The sequence below is a fragment of the Elaeis guineensis genome, chromosome 3, assembly GCF_000442705.2.
Source record: "Elaeis guineensis isolate ETL-2024a chromosome 3, EG11, whole genome shotgun sequence".
Lineage (NCBI taxonomy): Eukaryota > Viridiplantae > Streptophyta > Magnoliopsida > Arecales > Arecaceae > Elaeis > Elaeis guineensis.
In genome coordinates, this window is record NC_025995.2 from 105,681,319 (window position 1) to 105,687,936 (window position 6,618).

Here is a 6,618-nt window from a genome sequence, read left to right on the forward strand (position 1 = left end):
CAAAATCAAGATCGTAATAAAATTTGAATACTAGAAGAGAATCTGGATTAGATTTTGAAGGATTGAAGCATTCCCATTCTCTTTTGGAATTGAAATGGAAAGGGAACAACCGCAGTCAAACGGCTAGAATCAGAGTCAGTTATTTCAATTTCCATTCCAAAACCCAACTTCCCCCAATCCAAAAATGCCATAAATATATTTGTTTATGTAAAGAAGAGTTGTTAGGCTCAACTTGTCCATAATCCAAGCCTAATAATATGGTCCAAGCTTGGCTTGTGTGCTAATTTAGCAATCTAGAATGAACTGGTTTGTCCACAGTACTTTAGCTCTTAATGAACGGCTCAGTTCATAGGCTGCCTTAAAAGACGAGTGTCGAATGTTTCATTGTTGTGGGCACGATGTTGGTGGAGTCAGATAAATGGGTCCGGCCAATCTCATTGTTTTGTCTCAGTATTGGTGAGAGGAGAATAAAGTTCCTCTTTCCTCTTCCAGTAAATGACCTCGTTGCTGAGTAAAGTATGATAGTAATTGTCGTTGATGGGGACATGGCTTCATTGGTCCAAAATGTGTGACTCGGGAGCTTGGAAATTTTCAGCCCGGCGGTTGGGGCACAGCTTTCATGGCTCAATCTTGAAGTGGTTTCAGGCTCTATCCACAGCTGGGCTTACAAGTTGCGTAGACTAATGTTAGCTTTGTTGGCCTTATCGACCTTCTCAGGCTTTGGCTCCGCACGCCTGTGTCTTTTTCAGGTTTGGAAAAGAGCCTGGCGCTGACCGGTAGCTCATGGAGATTATCTCACCGGATGTTATTCCAGTTACCATATTTTCCAATACATTTGGTTTGTATGTTGGAACCAAGATGAGATTTAAATATCATGGAAGATTGAGGAATAGATTTGAGATTTTCTTAATTTTCATTCTCTCTTGGAATTGGAACATAATGAAATTATCTTCAACCAAACAGTTAGAATGAAAATTACTTATTCTTATTTCCATTTCAGAGTCCAACTTCTCAAACAAAAATATACTCTGGTTGGATTGGGACCTAAGAAGTTAAGTGGGGCGGATGAGTTACCTCCAAAATGGTGGCCATTCTATACGCTGTGCTTTGCAGAGATGCATCACGATTTTTTCTGAACAAGATAAACATCTCATATGTCAAGACTCTAATTATGATTATTTAATAAGTAGCAAGACATCCAAAACCCGCTTTTGATATGCTTTCAACTAATGAAGGGGAATTAACCTGCATAAAAAGTGCATGTTGCATGATAGTTTGATGCGGACTTCTAGCTCATCTGAGTTATTTATTTTAGGCTTTCTATACTAACAATTTAAAATTAGCAAAGCCGCTCCCTAAGGTTGGGAGAATTTCTCCATCATCATGGCATCACTGTCAACCCACATTGCCAAGTCTAAAAGGACCACCATCAACTCAAGGATACATTGAACCTACATAAAAAACAAGGATTAAGGTCTGTTGTTTATGTTTTTGTGTTAAATTTGTTCTGATTGCTAGCTGACTATTTTACATGACATATGTGCATTAACTCAGATTATATTAGTCTAAGAGATGTCATAAAATATTTACAACTTAATCATTGGTACCTATTTTTTGTTAGAAATCCTCGTGCCTATTCAAACTACAGAAAAAAAAAAAAAAAAGGAAATTGAAAAAGAAGGTGTCCCATATAGAAGCTAACAAGACGGCTCATCATAGAAAAAGACACGAAAGGATAAGATGCGGATACGAGAAAGAGTACAAGAAGGCGGGTCGTGGGTGTGGCCAAAGCAAAGGCAAGGTTCTCGTGATTGGAATGGAGGGAGAAAGTTTCAGAAGTGACCCACCCATACACCAAGTATTTTCACATGAAACGCTCTTCCTGTATCCCCTTATCAACGCCACCTTGTGACCCATGACTAAAAATAATACACCATTATTTCTCGCAACCTGTACATCAACTGGTATTCCAACAGCTAATGCAGAACATTCTGTTCAGTTGTTGCTTGCAAGGTTTTTGGTCTGTCAATCTGTAAACAAGAATTAAATGAATTAATAGATTAAAAGAACAAGATTTGCATGTAATATGGTAATTTACTTTTAATGAAATTAGAAATGACCCATATTGAGCACCTTCAAGGTTGCACCGGACATGTCCTCCATCGCTTTTACTGCAGTGACCTTGTTCTTTGGATGTTCATAGCTTCATAGACTGCTATTAGTCGAGAAAAAGCACCCCTTGTTGTGCATTCTGATATGAATAAAATTTTTGATAGAAATTATTTGAATTGATCGTCTTGCTAATAATCACAGGTAAGATCCCAAAATTCACCAAATTTTTTGCATATCTTAACATAAACTTGATACGGAGCAGTAACATATAGAAGGGAATGTCATGTACTCAGGGAGACCAGGAATCACCTGGAGGAAATGATGCCAATGATTTCCCACATGCGCCTCTTAGTGTCTGAGCACCATTGGAGAAAGCTAGATATCCATCAGCAGTTTTCCCTAAGAACAAGTGTACCTATCCAATGTATGTGAAATAGATAAATGGTGCACCATGAAAACTATATACCTAGCTGTTTTCTCTCATCTCTCGTTATGCTTAGCGATGCGATGAAAACAATAGGCATGGACCTGTCAAAGATGATGAAGGCAAGATTGTCAGCAAGGTGTGAGAGCATGTGGTTGGTAGAATAAGGAGCTCGACCGCTTAGAGCTCGATATGCCTCCATTGCCAGAACAACTTCCTTCGTGTTCTTCCCTAGCCCATATTGTCGCCTTAAATTAGGCTCACAAGGTTCCCCAAAGCCCCCTCAAACAAGCAAAAGATCTCATCCTTCACAAAAAATGACCTGTGACAATTAATGATGTTGGGTGGATGTCTGGCCAGGACACCACCTCCTAAGATCCTTTCAGTACCACGCGATGCAGCAGGAAGAAAGAAGAAACAAAACAAAAAGAAAACAATCAAAATACGTGGATCAGCCACAAAAGGACTCGCCTCCACGGGACATGCAAACTTCACTATGAAAAAGAAATTTTACAAGCGGAGACCTCACTCTCAACCCTTGTACACCAAATTCTCTCTCACCTGAAGTTCCCCTCACAAAAGCTCTCTCTCTCTTGGAGACCCCCCTGAACCCCTGAAGAGCCTGGCGACCGCTGTCCAGGAGCCTCCTGCTCCTTCTCTCACAGCACTCTCGCCTCTCTCTCTCTTCGGGTTCGTACGGACTTTGTACGGCGAGAAACCTGAACACCTACCTCTCTGTTTCGTCACAGGCCTTTTTAAAGGCTTAAACGTGGTTTAAAACTTGATTAGAGAGGGATTAGGAGTCCTAAACAAAGCCAAAAAATCCCCTGAACCGTCGAATCAAGATCGGAATCTCTCTAGACCGTCCGATCTCACTCCGGTCACGGAATAGTGTCGTGGACCGTGAGAAATGCGTGGGAAACGCCCACGCGGTCCATAGGCCCCTCCGTGGACCTCCCGATCCACGGTGGACCGGGGCAAAGGGTCGCGGGCCTGAGTCGCGCGTCCCACGCACCGCCGCCTGCGGCCGCACCGCTGCCGCCCGCCGCCGGTCGTCGGCGGTCCTCCGCCACCTCGATTCTCGTGCTGACTTCAAAAGCTCGTATCTCCTCCATCCGAGCTCCGTTTCAGGTGATCTTGATCTCGTTGGACTCCATTTTTTGCCGCGAACCTCACTGTGGGCTCAATGTGGGCTGAATCTCGAGGCATCAAATCGTAACAATCTCCACCTCGACTCGATATTCGGCCTCCTCCAAACTCCGAGAGCTTTTGGATCTCCTCGCCCCCATGCCCTGGGGCAATCGCCTGCTGATCATGGATGGGCAAACATGGGAGTCGAGCCAGGCTACTCGATCCCATCTCCGTCGTATGCTGTGCTCCTCCTGACCTGAGACCTGCTCGGGGCATCATCCTGCGGCAATAGGAATCTCACCTTGCGACGTCGCCTCTCGTCTTCCCGAGTCTCCTGTCTCGTGCCCGATCCACCTCCTGGAGCTCCACCTCGCTCTGGGCTCCGCCTGGCTCCCGAAGCTCAACCTCGTACTGGGCTCTCTGCCAGGTAATAATATCCTCTGCTCCCCTTCTTCCCCTCCAGCACAATCCTATCGCCGCATAGCACCCTCAGGATTCCTCCACCAGCTACCGTCCTGTAGCCTCTCGAATCCAGTCTGCTAAGTGAGATAAGATTTCGCCTGAAATCGGGTATGTATCGGACCTCCCCCAATCTCCTCACTGCACCGTCATGTGTCCTCCAGCTGACCGTCCCAATGCCTCTAATCGCACAGCTCGATCCATCCGGCAGATATACAGTGCCCTCACTGTTCTCTAGGGAGTCAAGCTGCTCCTTTCTGTAACACACATGATAGGGGCATGCAGAATCTAATATCCACTGCTGGGAAGAAGTAGATATCTCGTCAGATATCTCAAAGACATCTCCATCTAAATCACTGCCGGCCGTCGCTACAGCAGCCACCGTCCGATTTTTCAGTTGAGGGCAATCTCTGGCTAGATGCCCCAACTCCTCACACCGATAACACCTGGTTTTGCTCAAGTTCCTCCTGGACTTAGACCGCCCTCGTTGCGATCTCCTGTCGCTCCGTCTACCACCTCCTACTCCTCCAGAAGCCACCAAAGCTGAGCTACCACCATCTGAGCTCGAAGCTGGATTCTCCCTCCTGAGAATCTCGTTCTGGAGTATCGCCGCGGTGACCTCGTCCATCTTAATAGTGCTCTTTCTCACTAGAAGAGCAGTCACCAAGGACTCGTACGAAGGGGGAAGCGACGCCAGCAAAACCAGCGCCCTGGTCTTCTCCTCAACGTTCTCGCCAACGCTGAGAAGGTTGGTGAGGATTTTCTGGAAGTGGCTCAGATGCTCCTGCACGCTCTGTCCCTCAGTCATCCGCAGTTGGTAAAACTGCCTCCAGAGGAAAAGAGTGTTGGTGAGAGACTTCGCCATGTACAACTCCTCGAGCTTCGACTACAGCACCGTCGGAGAAGTCTCGCTCAGCACATGGATCACCACCTCATCCGCCAGGTACATGCGGATGATACTCACCGTCTGCATCTGTAGCCGTTTCCAATCCCGCACCTCCATGGTGGTCGGCTTCTCATCGCACAAGAGAGCATCGATCAACTCCTGTTGGATGAGCACATCCTTCACCTTTGCCTGCCACAAGGAGAAATTGCTCTTACCATCAAACTTGTTGATCTCCATCTTGATTGTTCCTGTCTTCTCCATCTTCAGTCTTGCTCACCACCACTGCAATCTGCATCCTTGTACCGCCTTGCTCTGATACCACTTGTTGGGTAGATGTCTGGCCAGGACACCACCTCCCAAGATCCTTTCAGTACCACGCGATGCAGCAGGAAGAAAGAAGAAACAAAATAAAAAGAAAACAATCAAAATACGTGGATCAGCCACAAAAGGGCTCGCCTCCACGGGGCATGCAAACTTCACTATGAAAAAAAAATTTTACAAGAGGAGACCTCACCCTCAACCCTTGTACACCCAATTCTCTCTCACCTGAAGTTTCCCTCACAAAAGCTCTCTCTCTCTTGGAGACCCCCCTGAACCCCTGAAGAGTCTGACGACCGCTGTCCAAGAGCCTCCTGCTCCTTCTCTCACAGCACTCTCACCTCTCTCTCTCTCTTCGGGTTCGTACGGACTTCGTACGGCGAGAAACCCGAACACCTACCTCTCTGTTTCATCACAGGCCTTTTTAAAGGCTTAAACGTGGTTTAAAACTTGATTAGAGAGGGATTAGGAGTCCTAAATAAAGCCAAAAAATCTCCTGAACCATCGGATCAAGATCGGGATCTCTCTGGACTGTCCAATCGCGCTTCGGTCCACGGAATAGTGCGGTGGACCACGAGAAACGCGTGGGAAACGCCCACGCGGTCCACAGGCCCCTCCGTGGACCTCCCGATCCACGGTGGACCGGGGCAAAGGGTCGCGGGCCTGGGTCGCGCGTCCCGCGTGGGCCTGGGTTGCGCGTCCCACGCGCCGCCGCCTGCGGCCGCGCCGCTGCCGCCCGCCGCCGGTCGCCGGCGGTCCTCCGCCACCTCGATTCTCGTGCCGACTTCAAAAGCTCGTATCTCCTCCATCCGAGCTCCGTTTCAGGTGATCTTGATCTCGTTGGACTCCATTTTTCATCGCGAACCTCACTGTGGGCTCAATATGGGCTGAATCTCGAGACATCAAATCCTAACAAATGATGGTGGGATCCATGAGAGATACATATAATTATCATTAATGGAAAAGAATTGGATCGAATACACTTGCCTTGGTTGCATCAATGATTTGGTTTCATGCGCGTAAGCAATTCATGCTAGGGGTCGATGTTAACTGTAATGGTAGAAGAGAATTTTCGGGCAAATGTGTCTAAAGAGCTTTTTTTTGCCAATCTCTTTGGCGTGGGGATGTGGTTGCTGGCTTGGTTGAGCTCCTTAGGAGCTCTTACACCTGCACCACTAAAGAGGCTGTTGGGTGGATGTCTGGTTAAGACACCACCTTCCAGAATTTTTTTGGTATCACATGATATAGTAAAAAAAAAATAAAATAAAAATAATTAAAATACGTAGAT

The 6,618-nt window shown here is 46.8% G+C and overlaps 1 pseudogene; it reads right to left on the minus strand.

Moving 5' to 3' along the window:
* Nucleotides 1-1,976: 1,976 nt before the first annotated feature.
* LOC105041562 (uncharacterized) lies at nt 1,977-6,358 on the minus strand (annotated as a pseudogene).
* Between the last annotated feature and the right edge of the window lie 260 nt (nt 6,359-6,618).